General features: G+C 38.2%; 1 pseudogene; it reads left to right on the forward strand.

The window, feature by feature from the left end:
* Positions 1 to 5,180: 5,180 nt before the first annotated feature.
* Positions 5,181 to 12,382, forward strand: LOC122746752 (annotated as a pseudogene).
* Positions 12,383 to 15,228: the final 2,846 nt, after the last annotated feature.

Below are 15,228 nucleotides of genomic sequence, written 5' to 3' on the forward strand. Positions count from 1 at the left end.
TCTTGGGGGTTTAAAGAAAAAAAAAAACCTAACCCGAAGACCTTGAGCCTTGTTGCTCTTACTTTACCTCTCCTCTCCTGGATCACTCAGAAGCCTAAAGAAGCAGGACTGGATCAGAAATGCATGTATCATCTACAGAGAGAACTATTTCTACACTTGAGACATTTGTGGGCTTCCTGCAGAGTTCTGATCTGTTGCACTTAGTTAAGTGAACTCTCTAGACTACAACTTTGACTTCCCATTCTAAACCAGGCAAATGCCCTCTGCCTTCCATGTAAATGCTGCAATATGTAAGGAAAGACCAGTATCTACAAGTGCATGAAGTTAGGGGTTAGACCATAGCATTTAGCACTTTGAAGGACATTGGACATTATCTAGTCTTTCCCTTTCATTTGGAGGACGTGGAGGCCCAGAGAGGCCAAGTTACTTACCCAAATTCACACTATACTAAAAAGCAGAGTCAAGATTAGAACCCAAATCTCCTGATTTCAAATCTAAAGCCCTATTGCAGCATATTGCCTATTAATGAATGTTTGCTTGGATCAAATTGAATTGGAAGGTAGAGACTTTACACAGAAGCTCAGCTGTCTCTGTGATCTCAAGCAGGAAGTGGGCAACATAAGATAGGAGCTACATCAAGAATAGCTTAATTTTCAGTCTCTCTAACCATAAAAGTGTCTAAAGAATGAGATTTTGGGGGAAGCTGAGTGTACTTAGCCCACGAGCTTGCCCCTTTGCGGACCCCCATGCAAAACTTTTGAGAAAAACCTGTGTTATTCCACCAGGGTGGGAAGGGGGCAGAGGTGAGGGGTCAGGGAGGGCCTCCTCAGACTATTGGCATGTCAATGAGCAGACATCCTTTTGTGGTCAGGGTTCAATAGGTGATGAAATCTGAAAGGACAGTAGGGTAGAAATAATAGAAGGTGAAACCAATAAAAGCAAACAAAGGGAAAAAGTTGGCTTGCGGATAAAAATTGCCTCTGAAGATAACGTGCTTGAAAAAATAAATAATAACCCAAGTTGGTAGTGAAAAACCACAAACAATACTAGAGGGGCATTTTTGTTTAAAAAAACTTCCCAAAGTTTTGGGGTTTTAATATAGAAAGTTGTTTTATATGTGTGAGTATATATATATATTATATATACATACACACAAATACACACTCAGTAAAAGAAACACATGTATACATGTAACTATATATAAATACATTTAACACATTTTATATAATATATCCACATACATGTATGTGTGCTTATATATTTCTGTTTATACATGTGTATGAATATACATATACTATATGTACAAAAATTTGAAAGTTCTTATAGTAGGCATAGAAAAGCGGCAGCAAATCTTTTGACTCCCTCTTTCTAATTCAGGATACTCTTGAACTTTGCTGATGTTTTGTGAAATCTGATTTGAAAAGATGAATCTGCCTTTTAAGAAAAGCAATTCATCTCATTGAGCCTCAGTTTCCTCTTCTGTAAAATGAGGCTAATAATCTCACCTGTACTCACAGGATTGTCGTGAGGATCAAATGAGATAATGTTGGTAAAAAAAAAAAAGGCACTTAGCACAGTGCCTGGCACATAGAAGGCCTTATATAAGTGCTTAATCCCTTCTTGCCCTACCCTTCTTCCTCTTGAAGCTCTATATCATTGGTACTCTGATCCCTCTTTCTCCTTTAACATGGTAGCATTGTACAGCAGAAATCACAAAGATCTCAGAGACCTGGATTTATGTTTTGGTTCTGACACAGCTATTTGGGCAAGTCACTTGACCTCTCTGAGATTCATCTGTGAAATGGGGATTTTCTTGATTGTAAAATGAGTATGACAATGTTCAAGCTAGTTGCCTCACAAGATTGTTGGAAGTATGAAACATAAAGCATTAGATCACTGCAAAGAGTACAGAAATAGAAGCTATTATTATTGTATCTAACATGTCATTATGGTTCAAAGGTGATTCTGGGTTCTTGAAGGTTAGGCCAGTATAATGCAAACTCTAGTAGGTCCTACCAAGCTACAAAAGCTTCAAGTAGAGACCAAGCATGCCCTTCATGGTCTGATCAGAGTTTCACCCTGGGGGCATCACAATCTGGTTCCTAAAAGTGACCTTAGGGGCAGCTAGGTGGCACAGTGGATAATCGATCATCGGCCCTGGAGTCAGGAGTACTTGAGTTCAAAAACCGGCCTCAGACACTTAACACTTACTAGCTGTGTGACCCTGGGCAAGTCACTTAACCCCAATTGCCTCACTAAAAAAACAAAGTGACCTTACATCTTCCACAAACACTCATATTAAACATATGACACTTTATTTAATGACAGAAAATGAAATAGACTTGTACCTGAGAACATTAATAGTCAAAGTGATCTTTAGCTCCATCATAGTAATTTGTGTAGATAATCCAGATTTTAGTGACACCTTGGAACTGAGCCTTCCTTTGCACTGAGGGGGAACATGGTGTTGACTGAGAGTTAAGTAATCCTTTCCTCTAGTAGGTACCACTTTCTTTTGAAGGACCTTGGCAATGCACATATCTCATAGTACTAGCAGAGGAATAGATGTAGGTTGCTTTTATACATCTTTTTCCTTTCAAAACTGTGAAGATGTTCCTAGTGTGTATGTCTGAGTCAATTCCTAGTACTATATGGTATTATTAGAAGCAGGAAGGTTAGAAACTTTCTCAGTGGAGAGAGGGGATAAAATGGAGAGTCATATGGGACAAGGATAGGTGTAATGTTGCAGATAAGTCCTATGATTTGAGGGAGAATGAAATGCAAACCTCTTCCTACTCTCTAATTGGTTGATCACACAACCCTTAGGGTCAGGCCATAGACCCTACTTACTTTGGTATACCACTATACCTCAAATATATCAGCTAATTTGTCAACTTGAGACAAAACTTCATCAGGGGTAGCCCAGAAAGTCCCCCCTTAGGAAAAGGGAAAATTACACTTTGCCTTGGGAATTCATACCTTATTCTCAGGATAGCAGGGAAGTGATAGGGCTTTTGTAGCTACTTATTTCACTCTGATACATGTTTAAGTCTGTCTTGCCTTCTCAACTAGATGAGAAGCTTTTTGAGGACAGAGCATATTTCTCTAATTCTCTGCAGGGCCTAGTGTAGTACTAAGTAATACATAGGAGATGATAGAGAAAGACTTGATTGATCACTAGTCAACTAGACACAGAATCCACATTCCCAAATGATATATATATATATATATATATATATATATATATATATATATATATACACACACACACATGTATATACATATATATGTATGTATGTGTATATATACATATACATACACACACGCACATGTATATAGATATGTATGTATGTATCTGCACACACACACACACACACACATGTAAAGCCTTGAAAGAAAATTGAAGGAAACATAACTCTATTTCTAGATCGTGGAACACCATCATGAAGGAAGTCAAACTGTAAAACTCACCAGAGAAAAATCAACACGAGAAGTTCATTCATTATTCTAGTATAAAAACATTAGAGATTTTCCCTGTTCAGTGCTTTGGGCAATCAATTGCCCAAAGGGTAGCTGCCACATGCTGTCCTATAAACATGCAAATAAAACTTCACAGTACGAATGGAGGGAGACATAAGATTTAGGGTATTGGTTTGAAGATTGAATTATCCTTTTGTTTATGTCTACCTTTATCTGTGTATTTTCTTTTCTATATTCTTATTATCTTAATGTTGAACCAGCTATCATAAATCATAAGATTTTTTTTTCTTGTTTCTTTTTATTATTTATTTATTTATTTTTGAGAGTCAGTGAGGGTTAAGTGACTTGCCCAGGTTCAAACAGCTAGCAAGTGTCAAATGTCTGAGGCTGGGATTTGAACTCAGGTCCTCCTGCATCCATGGCTGGTGCTTTATCCACTGTGCCACCTAGCTGCCTCCCATCACAAGATTTTAAGGCTGAAAAAAAAACAAAACCTTTTGGTATCATCTTGTTCAATTCCCTTATCTAATAGATGAGGAAACTGAGGCCCAGAAAGTGACTTGCCCAGGACCATGTTTCATCAAGGAAACACCCTGTGTTTCTTGAAGAAACAAAGCAGGGACTATAACAATTGGAAAGACGCCACCTGCTGGAGACTTACTGTAGCAAAGCTCTGCCATGAGGAGAAGGTGTCTGAGGGCAAGACATCTGGCTCTTTGGCATCAGGAAGTGATATTTGCTGGTGGGAGGAAGAGGGGGTGAGGCTGGCACTCTCGCTCTCTTTCCTCAGGACTTGGGTGGAGAAGGGAGCTATAAATATATTCTCCCTTTAGTAGATAGATGAATCTAAGCCTTTTTCTTTCTCTTCACCAAATTCTTATTCTCCTTAATAAATGCTTAAAAGTCTAACTCTAGCTAAAGCTTATAATTTATTGGCGACCACTCATTAGATATTTTAGACAGACTAGCTAGAATTTTAGCCCCTTACAACCATAAAGTCTAGTAAGTAGAAGAACTGAGGCCAGATTATATCTCCTGACTCTTAGCTCAGACTTCTTTCCACTCTCCAGTGTGCCTCTCTACAGTCTTCTGATTTTATCCTTCCATTTGGAAGGCATATGTCCTAAGGGTCATTTTTAGAGACACATCCTGCATTACTAGCTGCACAATTCAGTTCTCTCTTTGAATGAGAAGCAAAGCATCGTGCCCTATACGTTATTTCTATATAAGTCTGGTAGCCTATTTCCTTGGGCTCTGCTTTAAAGTAACCATGCCAACTTCTCTCCAAAGAATCAATACAGAGCAGGGCTTTATTTTGGTGATTATGGGGGAAGGATCAGATGAGGATGAGTAATTCCAGGTCAAATCCTCTCTCTTGGCTCTTCTCCATTCAACTTATTTAGGTTTCTAATTGGAGATACTCATAAGAGTCTAGAGCTGGAACAGACCTTTGGTGTAATTTAGTCCAATAGACCCCCTTCATTTTTTAAATGAGGAGACTGAGACCCAACAAGCTGAAATGACTTCACTCATGGAAGGTTCAAGGTCACTCAGGGAATAAGTGTCAGGGCCAGGATTTGAACCCAGGATTCTCACTTCAAATGCAATGCCTTTACCACTACTATACCATATGTCCATTGTCCTCTGTTTCAACCTGACTACAAACTTCAGATTCCCAAGTCCCAGAGAAGGTGTGCCCAATGCACAAACACTCTGGAAGGCGGAAGCTGATGGGTACCACCCTCTTTTATCTCCCCGAGGCTCTCAGGGAACATGGGTGACTTCAGAAGCCTTCAGGCTTTCTGAAATAATGCTGTCCCTGCCCATGTGACCCTGAGAACATTCTTCCCCAGGGGCCGTTCAGCTACCTTTAATCTGAGAGACACTGTACTTTTTTAAAGTCATTTTCCACTTTTGGAGACTCAGAAATGACCATAAAAGAAACCACTGCTCTGTCCCTCTCCCCCCTCTCCACAAGCAGCTTTTGAGAAGGACACATAGGGATATAAAACATGCCAACCCTATTTTAGACTAAGCAACCTTATTTGGTCAAAGGAAGAGGGTTACTCCTATTCACTCACCTAGTCCTGATGTTAGGTTTCAGTACAAAAGTCTACACACACCTACACCCAGCCCACAAGTTGGCATGCCCCCAGGATAAATAAAGCGTGCATTTTTCATATTAATCATACATATAAAAGCACATAACCTCTCTATGGATTGTGCTCCCTGGGCCCGATTCACCCCCTGTTTAATTTTATATTGTTCTTGCAGTCCTGATGTGCCCCAGGGCTCAATTGTCATTGATTCACTAACTTATAAAGGCCTCTGATCTGTTCTTATTTGCTGAGCTCCTTGAGAGCTATAGTAGTGACTCAAGCTTTCAACCATAGTGCAGTGAGAGGTCAGGGGTGTTTTTGTACCGGGCACAATGACTTATAACTTGGAATCGCCTTTAACACATGCCTTTGGGGTTGATTCACTCACTGCCATAATCTATGAGAGAAAAATTGCTACCATAATGTCTAGCCCAAACCCTGTAGCTCAGCCCTCTAATCAACTAAAGTTCCATTATAATTAGATCCATTTTATACCCATTTTAAAAGTCATACACTTTGGGAAAAGAAGAGAATTTGGAATGTGAGAAATGGCAAATGGACTTAGAAACCACCCTTGTGCAACTGCAGGTTTCTGTGAAACTTAAATTATGTTTGGGCAGAGAAATAGCCCACTGAATGTAGCTTAGTATGAATGCTGGAGTCAGCTATGATACATCACAGCATGCCCTTCCTGGACTGGGAGTTTAGAGGGTCTGGATTCTAATCCCAGATTTCTAAGGGTATACTGGTACAATTGTGTGTGTGTATACACACACATATATGTGTATGTGTATGTGTGTAGGTATATGTATAAAGAATACACACACACACACAAATATGGCAAGCCATATTTTAAAGTTTGATCTACATTATCAAGATTTTCTACATCATTCTCTTAAGCCTAGTTAATCAACAAAACAATGAATCAAGCCTTGATCTGTAGTATTTCTGAGGTATAAATGCTCACACTGAAAATTTGAGCCAATTCGAGCTGACTCCAGTATACACTGAAGCTTTCCCATTAATTCATGTTTGACTTTGGGCAAGTCATTTTATCTTTCAAGTTTCTTTTCATATTGCTTGCCTTTTCAGTGAATAAGGGCAAGAGGGAGGGAGATTATCTTTTCTTCACTTTAAAAATGAAGATGTTGGCTTAGTAATTGATCTATAGCTCCCTTCTATATCCAGCATTCCATAAGTCTATAAATCTTCCCCAGTGGAGACCAATCATATAGCAAAGCCTTCTGTGAGCCTATTAAATTCTGAACTTCATGGATGGAAAAAGAAAATGAGTTCAAATAGCTCCTAACTTGATAACAGTTTTTAAGTCTTTTCAATGTTCCTTAGGACTGTTGTTACATTTTTCATCCAATGTAAGGATTAGATTATAAACCCCTTGAGGGCAGGGACATCTTTTTTTCTCTTTTTGTATCCCCAGCATTTAGCACAGTGCCTGGCACATAGTAGGCACTTAATAAATGTTGATTGATTGATTGACTGAAAGCAGGTTCTCCTGAAGTGGTTCAAGGGTTTCTTCAAAAAGCAAACTAAACTTTGGTTCCTGGGACCCATCACTTATTTCTAGGTTCAGTTAAAGAGCTAAAAGTAATAGGCTATATTTTCTTGTGAACAACTAGAAACTTTTAAGGATCAAGGGACTTGTGTTTGGAGGTAGAACCACCCATTTGGAATCCTAACAAAGTGTTAGCTCATTACCCCAATCCTAGGCTTCCTTTGAGTCCCTTTCCCCTTATTTTCTCCCCATTTCCCTTCCTTTGGAAAGTGTAAGGCACTTTCTTGCCATTTTCCTTTTGCTGGTGAGCTGACTGAAAAACAAGGACAATCCTATGGATAAAGAACAAAATATGAAGGGGAATAAGAGGAGCAGTAGAAAAAGGTCAACTCCATTCAAAACTGGCCCTTCTTAAGTATCTACTTACTACCAGGTATTTTGCTGGGCAGGGCTGGGGTTACAAACAAAAATCATGCAATCTCTGCTGGGGGGCTAACCTTCTACTGAGGGAAGACATTGTGAAAATTATGTGAAATGAAGATTAAAAAAACTGTACTACCTACATCTGAGGGCTGTGAGGAAAGTACTTTGTAAATCACAAGTCCTTTGATCATGAATGATCTCATCATGTGTACTTTATTCAACAATGCAGATCTCAATCAAAATACACCTAACACCTTGGACTGTTATTATCAATGTTATTAATGATATAACGAACAATTGTCAATTGTCCAGTAAATGATTAACTAGAGTTTGTGCTAGTCCAAATTCTTAACCATATGGAATATTGCTTTTACAAAATAAGGTGTTTTTTTCAGTTTGAGACTTGGGAAAAAATCGAAAGCACTATATAAGAAAGGGAATTATATGTACATTTTAAAAAAATAACTATACTTGTGGTGGCAAAGAATTTGACGTTGAGGAGATGTCCATCAATTGGGGAATGGCTGAACAAGTTGTGGTACATGACTGTGATGGAGTGCTATTGTGCTGTAAGAGATGATAAGCAGGATAGTTTCAGAAAAACTTGGGGAAGACTTATATGAACTGATGCAAAGAGAAACAAGCAGAACCAGGAAAATACTGTACACAATGGGATCAATATTGTAATGATGATCAACTTTGAAAGATCAAACTACTCTGATCAAGACAATGATCCAAGACAATCCCAAAGGACCTATGGTGAAAAATGCTATCCACTTTCAGAGAGAGAGAAGTGATGAATTCTGAGTGCAGATTGAAGCATACTTTTTTCACTTTCTTTATGTTAATTGATTTTTAAATTTTTTTCCTTTGCAACATGGCTAATATCATTATGTTTTGCATAACTTTACAATTATAATTGATTTCCTATTGCTTGCCTTTTCAGTGAATAAGGGCAAGAAGGAGGGAGAGAATTTGGAACTCAATTTTTTAAAAAAAAGAATGTTATATCAATTATTCTTGATAATATTGTATTGGTGTATTGGTGGCATGTTTTAAATAGAGAACAGTTTTCTTTGTGGACATCAAACATTCAACTATTTTCACTATACTTGCTTTTCTTTTGGACATTTGCAGTACATGACCCAGTTATGAGTGAGGACCTGACTCAAAAATTTTCCCCAACAAAGACAGTATGCACCATGGTGATTTCTGACATCTTGTTGAGTACATGACCAGATCAATAATAAATTGCTCTTTATACCCCTGAAACTTGGTTTTTGCAGGGCAATGAGGGTTAAGTGACTTGCTCAGGGTCATACAACTAATAAGTGTTAAGTGTCTGAAGCCAGATTTGAACTTAGGTCCTCCTCAATCGAGAGCCAGTGCTTTATCCACTGCACCGCCTAGCTGCCCCCATCCCTGGGACTTTTTGACACAATCCTCTCACTCCTCAACCTATATATTATTTTCTTATAGGTATTTGTAGTTCTTCATGATGCAAGATGTGAAAATAAAAAATGCATTAATTTTTAATTAGCCCAAATTGGGGGGGTGGGGTTGGTGTGGATTACTGGTATCTTTTGATAGTAGAAACATAATGCATTCTGTTAGGAATGGTGGGATCAGGCTTGCTGTTGGGATGGATAGCTGGTACAGTGCATAGAGCATCAGGCCTGGAAACAGAAAAACTAGTTCAAATCTGGTCTCAGACACTTACTATCTGTGTGACCCTAGATAAGTCCCTTAACCTTTGTCTACCCTTGTTTCCTCAACTGTAAAATAAAGATAATAATTGTACCTACCTCCCAGGATTGTTGTGAGGAACAAATTAGATAATAATTGTATTTTTATTTTATTTTTTTGCATAGATAATAATTGTAAAACACTTAGCATAGTGCTTGGCATGTAGTTAGTGCTATATAAATATTAGTTATTATTGCATTTCAGAGGAAGCTGATAAAGGGCTTTGCTAATGATTCATGCACCACTTCTAAACCTCTGAGTTCATTAGTGAAGTGAACTTCCAGTGTAGAAACTCCATATCAATGCCATATCAATATCAATGCAAAAATGGACAACCCTTCAACAATTTATAGTCTTAGAGAATTGTCTAGGGCATCAAAAGATTGAATGACTTTCTCAAGGTCACACAGTCCATATGTGTTAGAAGCAGGATTTAAATTCACATCTTCCTGATGATAAGTTTGGGCATGTAACTACTCCATCATGCTGCATCTGTATGTGAAATTTAAGAATGAAATAAATCAGAATTCACTTTTACTTTTAAAAGCTGTTCTGGCCACACATACAAAGCAGAAGTACCAATCTTATATGACAGTGGTAAGTGCAAAGTGGTTTCTAATGTTCTTTAATAGCTGGTCTGGTCTTTCTTTAGGCAATCTCAACCTTTTTTTAAGGTCAGTTAATTGGGGCAATTGCCAGGTATAATTGTTACTTATAATCCTTCCCTTTTTTTCCAACCAGAAAGTTGATATGTACCAAAGGGTGAAAGAACAGGTGAATCTTACTCCTAGAGGCCGACCAGGAGGAGGAGGGAAAAGTGTTGAATGCCTAAAGAAAGAATTGGAAGGGGCAGCTAGGTGGTGCTAAAGCACCAGCTCTGGACTCAGGAGGACTTGAGTTCAAATCCAGCCTCAGACATGTGACATTTATTAGCTGTGTGACCCTGGGCAAGTCACTTAAACCCTCATTGCCCCACGAAAACAAAACAAAACAAAAAGAATTGGAGCAATATGTATTTTGGGGTGAGGATGAAAAATAAGAGGTCATGGTTGGAAATATATGAAAATGGAGTCATGCTGTGTGTCCATCTTTTTTGCTAATTTTTGTATCTGCAATTCTTAGCACAATGTCTGATATATGGTAATTGCTTAATAAATGCTTGTTCCCTTGCCTATGACATTTCAATTTTTAAAAATTATTAAACACTTTCTATGCAAAAGATACTGGAGAAACAAAGATTAAATAAGACACTGTCCATATCTCTGGGGACTCTCCAATCAAGTAAGAGAGATAAGTGTAAATGAATAACTAATACAGGTTAGAATGTAGGTAAACAATGGTAAATGTCAAGAAGAGGCCTAAGCAAAATGTTATAAATAACTCAGAGAGATAAAGACAGAGAGACAGAGACAAAGATCACATTTAGCTGAGGAGATACTATATTACTCAACACAACAAAAATACAGTAGATTCTACTATAAGTACTTTGCTATACTCAGTTCTTAGGGAGATACAACATTTAAATAAGACCTAGTTGCTGCCCTCAACCAACTTATAGTCTAATAAGGGTTGAGACAGACACCTGCAGTTCTATACTTTCATATTTCTTTTTTTCTTTTCTTTTCTTTCTTTCTTTTTTGGCCAGGGCAATGAGGGTTAAGTGACTTGCCCAGGGTCACACAGCTTGTAAGTATCAAGTGTCTGAGGCTGGATTTGAACTCAGGTCCTCCTGAATCCAGGACCAGTGTTCTATCCACTGCGCCACCTAGCTGCCCTATGCTTTCGTATTTCAATGTATCTGTGATCTCACTTATGACATTCTCTCTATCATTACAAGTCACATCACAATATTGCTTTCTCATTTTGTCTGACTTTTGTCCATGTTCAGTTTATCCTTCAAAAAGTACCTACTAAAAATGTTGGACTCCAGTAGAGTACTCATGCTGTTCATTTGTGATACTTGTATCTTTATCACCTGCTTTTCTGTTTATATGTTTTCTTCATGACATTCCTTAGACCATTCTTTTTGCACAAGGTCACCATTGTAAATATGCTGCAATCTACCTGAACCTATTATCCATCTGTGTTCTTTTGGTTCCTTTGCTCTTTTGAGTCTTTGGAAACTGTGGCATTCTAAGATTTATAATCTAATATTTATGGCACTCTAAATAATGTGGCATTCTAAGATTTATAATCTATAATAATATAATTCTAAGATTTATAATCATATAATAATATATCATAATCAATATAATCATATATTTATAATAAAAAATTTCCAGAAGAACATTTGTGTTAAAAATAGGGGCCGTTGGGGTAGCAAGTTGGAAGAGGAGGAGAAAGAAGAAGAGGAAAAGGAAGAAGAGGAAGAAAAGGAAGGAAGGAAGGAAGGAAGGAAGGAAGGAAGGAAGGAATTTTCCAGTGTGTTGATCCTGAAGTGATACAATCTCTTCTCCAGGTCAGTCCAAGCTTTGACCTCCTTTAGCCCTCCAAGTGCTAGGGTGCCACCTCTGCCACTCTGGCTCTGGTGTCTTTGAAAGGATAGATGGGCCCTTCAACCTGGCTCGTCAGTAGAACAGAAAATCAGACTGGTTATTAGCAACAGAGAAATACAAAAGAGGCTAATTTGTGTCACATACACATACACATACACACAGCTGCTGCATATCTTTTTGAAGATTTGGAGTTGACATCTGAGTAGGCTCAATTTTCATTGGAATTACAAAGGGATGGACACATGAAGTAATTACTGCTTATCCAGGAGAGGTAGAAAAGGGCAAAGTGGGAGGGAAAGTGGAAAGCCCAGCAGAAGCTTGATGGAACCTGTCATGGGCTAACATCTTGCAAACAATCTATAGAAGATAGATCCAATGACCAAAGTGTGCCTATGTCTCAGTAGTTTGGTGCTGCCCTCAAGAAGTCCTTCATAACCATGCCAGGGGTCTTTGAGAGGGACTTAGACACTCAGATTTTTCTCCTTCAGAATAGGAAAGCCCCAGTAGAACCACGAGTGGTAACAAAGCCCCCAAAATACACCACAATAATAAAAGAGCAGGCAAGCAAGACTTCTGATTGGAAGCAAAACAAAAGAGGCTGCCATTTATATAATATATATTTATAGTTTATATTCATATTTCCATGGAGAGAACCACCAAAATACATAGTAATAACACACATGATATAAGGCGTTAGAGAGCTGGACATGATGGAGAAAGAATAGCTGAACTATAAGTTTTGAAGAAAAGGAGACTTTCAACAGACAAAACTGTGGAGGAATCCATTCTAAGCTTGGGGGAGGGCAAAAGCCAAGGTCCAGAGCAATAAGAAGTCAGGAAAAGACCTGCGACACTGTGTCCAAGACTTCTGTTTGCTAATCAATAGAGGGAAGCTTTCTCTCTTCCTTTCCAAGGGCCCTCTTTGCTTCTCTTTGTCTTCCTTGTTTTGCTTGTTCCCACTGCTGGCATCTGGAAGGAAGGGTGGGGAAAGCAAGTGAAAGAGGAAAAGAGGAGGTCTGCTTGAAGCTTGTTTTCACACTTCAAAGCATCAACTAATGAGTCTTCCCATTGTCTAAGCCCATTGTCTCAGGCTGCATTTCACAACATAGCAGGGCAGATCACAGGGAATGCTAATGAACATTTCACAATAGGGATAGCCCCCTCACCCCCTCCTTCCCTAGAGTTTGTGGAATGGAAACCAATTTGATTTGGAAGGCAGTGTTGAGAAAAGCAGCTCTGAAATGTCTGGGTGTGGGAGCAGCTTTTTAATATCAAGTCAAGGCTAAGTTCCATGAAAAGTCCCATTGGTGAGCCTCACACTGGAGGCCGGACAGACTGCACAGCCCTTCTGGCTGGGGAGAAAGACAGTCAAGCTGTATCTTTGATACCATTAGTTGTGACCCCAACTCTCAATGCCCTCCCTATAAACCCCAGCCCAGCCCCATCTGAAAGGGGCTCTCAGGGAACAGGTTGGATGGAACACCTTCATGTCTTTGCCTGCTTTCTCAAAAGTTGAGCCCCTTGAACCTACTCTGGCTGTTAGGTTCCTGGGTTAGTGTTAAAGCTGCTGCTGGTCTCTTCAAAACTTCTCTAGAATCAGATACAACTCTCCCTCAACTTGGTTGTTTTCATTTTAATTTCCTATTTTTTAAAAAATGTCTTATCAATGATTTTTGTTTTTGTCACAGTCATTTGTGGTTAGATAGAACCCACCCTACCTGCCAACTCTTTCCAAACCTAATCTTCCCTTGCAACAAAGAAAAGCAGTAAATCAAAACCAACCCAAAACAAGGATCATGTCTGATAATATATGCCTTATTCTGCCCTGGAAGTCCCCCATTTCTCTGCAGAGAAGGGACCTGAGCTGGCCATCTAGTCTGACCCCCTCATATTTGTAGAGGAGGGAACTGAGGAAGATTGTAATTATTTTGCCCAAGTTCTTAGAAATAATAAATATCAGAGGCAAAGTATAAATTGTAGAGAAATGTTCTGTCTACCATATGATTACTGAAATGATTACTGTTTTTTCTGGCTACTTAGAATTCAGCTGCCTCTGAATATATTATTCTTCCAGTTAATTATGGAATATTTATTCTTTATTGGTTAAGGCAAATCTCATTTTCCTCTGAATTTTACTATTATTATTTCTTACTTCACAAACATATTCCATTATATTCATATACAATAGTTTGTTCATATATTCTTTAGTCACTGGGCACCCATTTTGTTTCCCATTTTTTGCTACCATAAAAGGGTTTATATATATATGTGTGTGTGTGCATGTATATGTATGTATGCATACATATATATGCATGTATGTATACATATGTACACACATATGTATGTATACATATGTGTGTATGTGTGTATACATATATGTGTGTATATACATAATAGTGCTGTTTAAAATCTAAATTGTGGGTTCTAATCTGCCCCCCCAGTTTTGGGGGGAAGCTGGCTAAAATCACTGATAAATTCAACAAGAGTTTAGGCTTTTTAAGATTTATTAAAATATATAATAAGTTAGTGAAGAGAAAGAAAGATTGAGAACAGATTCCTTATAGCATGGAAATCCTAGCTTGGATCTTTTCAGTATAGCCAGAGAAGAAGAAACAAATTTCCTTTCCTAGCAGCCCATGTGAAATCCCTCACCATGCCACAAGTCCTGGATGACCAGGGGGACCCACCTTTTTCTTCCGTCTTTCACCACACCAGTTCCTCTACAAAAAAGAGAGACAGAGGCAGCCACTAACCTCTACTTTCTAGTTCCTCTCTCCCTCCCTGAAAGAGGAGGTCCTTCAAGCTGATTGGTTGAGAGTGGTCTCTTGCTGATGTCAGTAGTACACTGCCTCTGAAAATAACACATCACTCAGGGCCAGCCAGCTGTGATCTCCATCCAATCACCCTTAAGTAGGTACTTAGTCAGTTTCTCAGTCTCACCAAATTCAAACAATACTAAATCAATCTAAATCAATCCTCAGGTGGGACCCCTGGGGTCTGCCAAATCCCATCCTTTTGTCACATTTCCCCCTGTGCTTCTTTAAGAATATATATATATATATATATATATATATATATATATATATATATATATATATATACACACATATATACACACATACATATATATGCATACATATATATACACACACATATATACATATACATATACATATATATACATATACATATATATATACATATATATATATATATATTTCTAATTCTAGTTCTAGTTCTAAATATTTGTTTCTATCTTTTACCTCTTTGTAGTAAACACCAAGTAGTGGGATTCTGGGGTCAGGAGACAGGAATGTTAGAACAAGCAGAGTCTTAAAGAAATCTCTCCAATGGAATATAAGCTCCTTGAGCACAAAGGTATTGTTTTTCTTTAATGTCTTTATGCTCTCAATTTCTAGCATATAGTCAACTTTTAACAAATGCTTATTGGAGTGAATTGGATAATACTGAT

Source organism: Dromiciops gliroides, chromosome 1 (assembly GCF_019393635.1).
Source record: "Dromiciops gliroides isolate mDroGli1 chromosome 1, mDroGli1.pri, whole genome shotgun sequence".
Classification (NCBI taxonomy): Eukaryota; Metazoa; Chordata; class Mammalia; order Microbiotheria; family Microbiotheriidae; genus Dromiciops; species Dromiciops gliroides.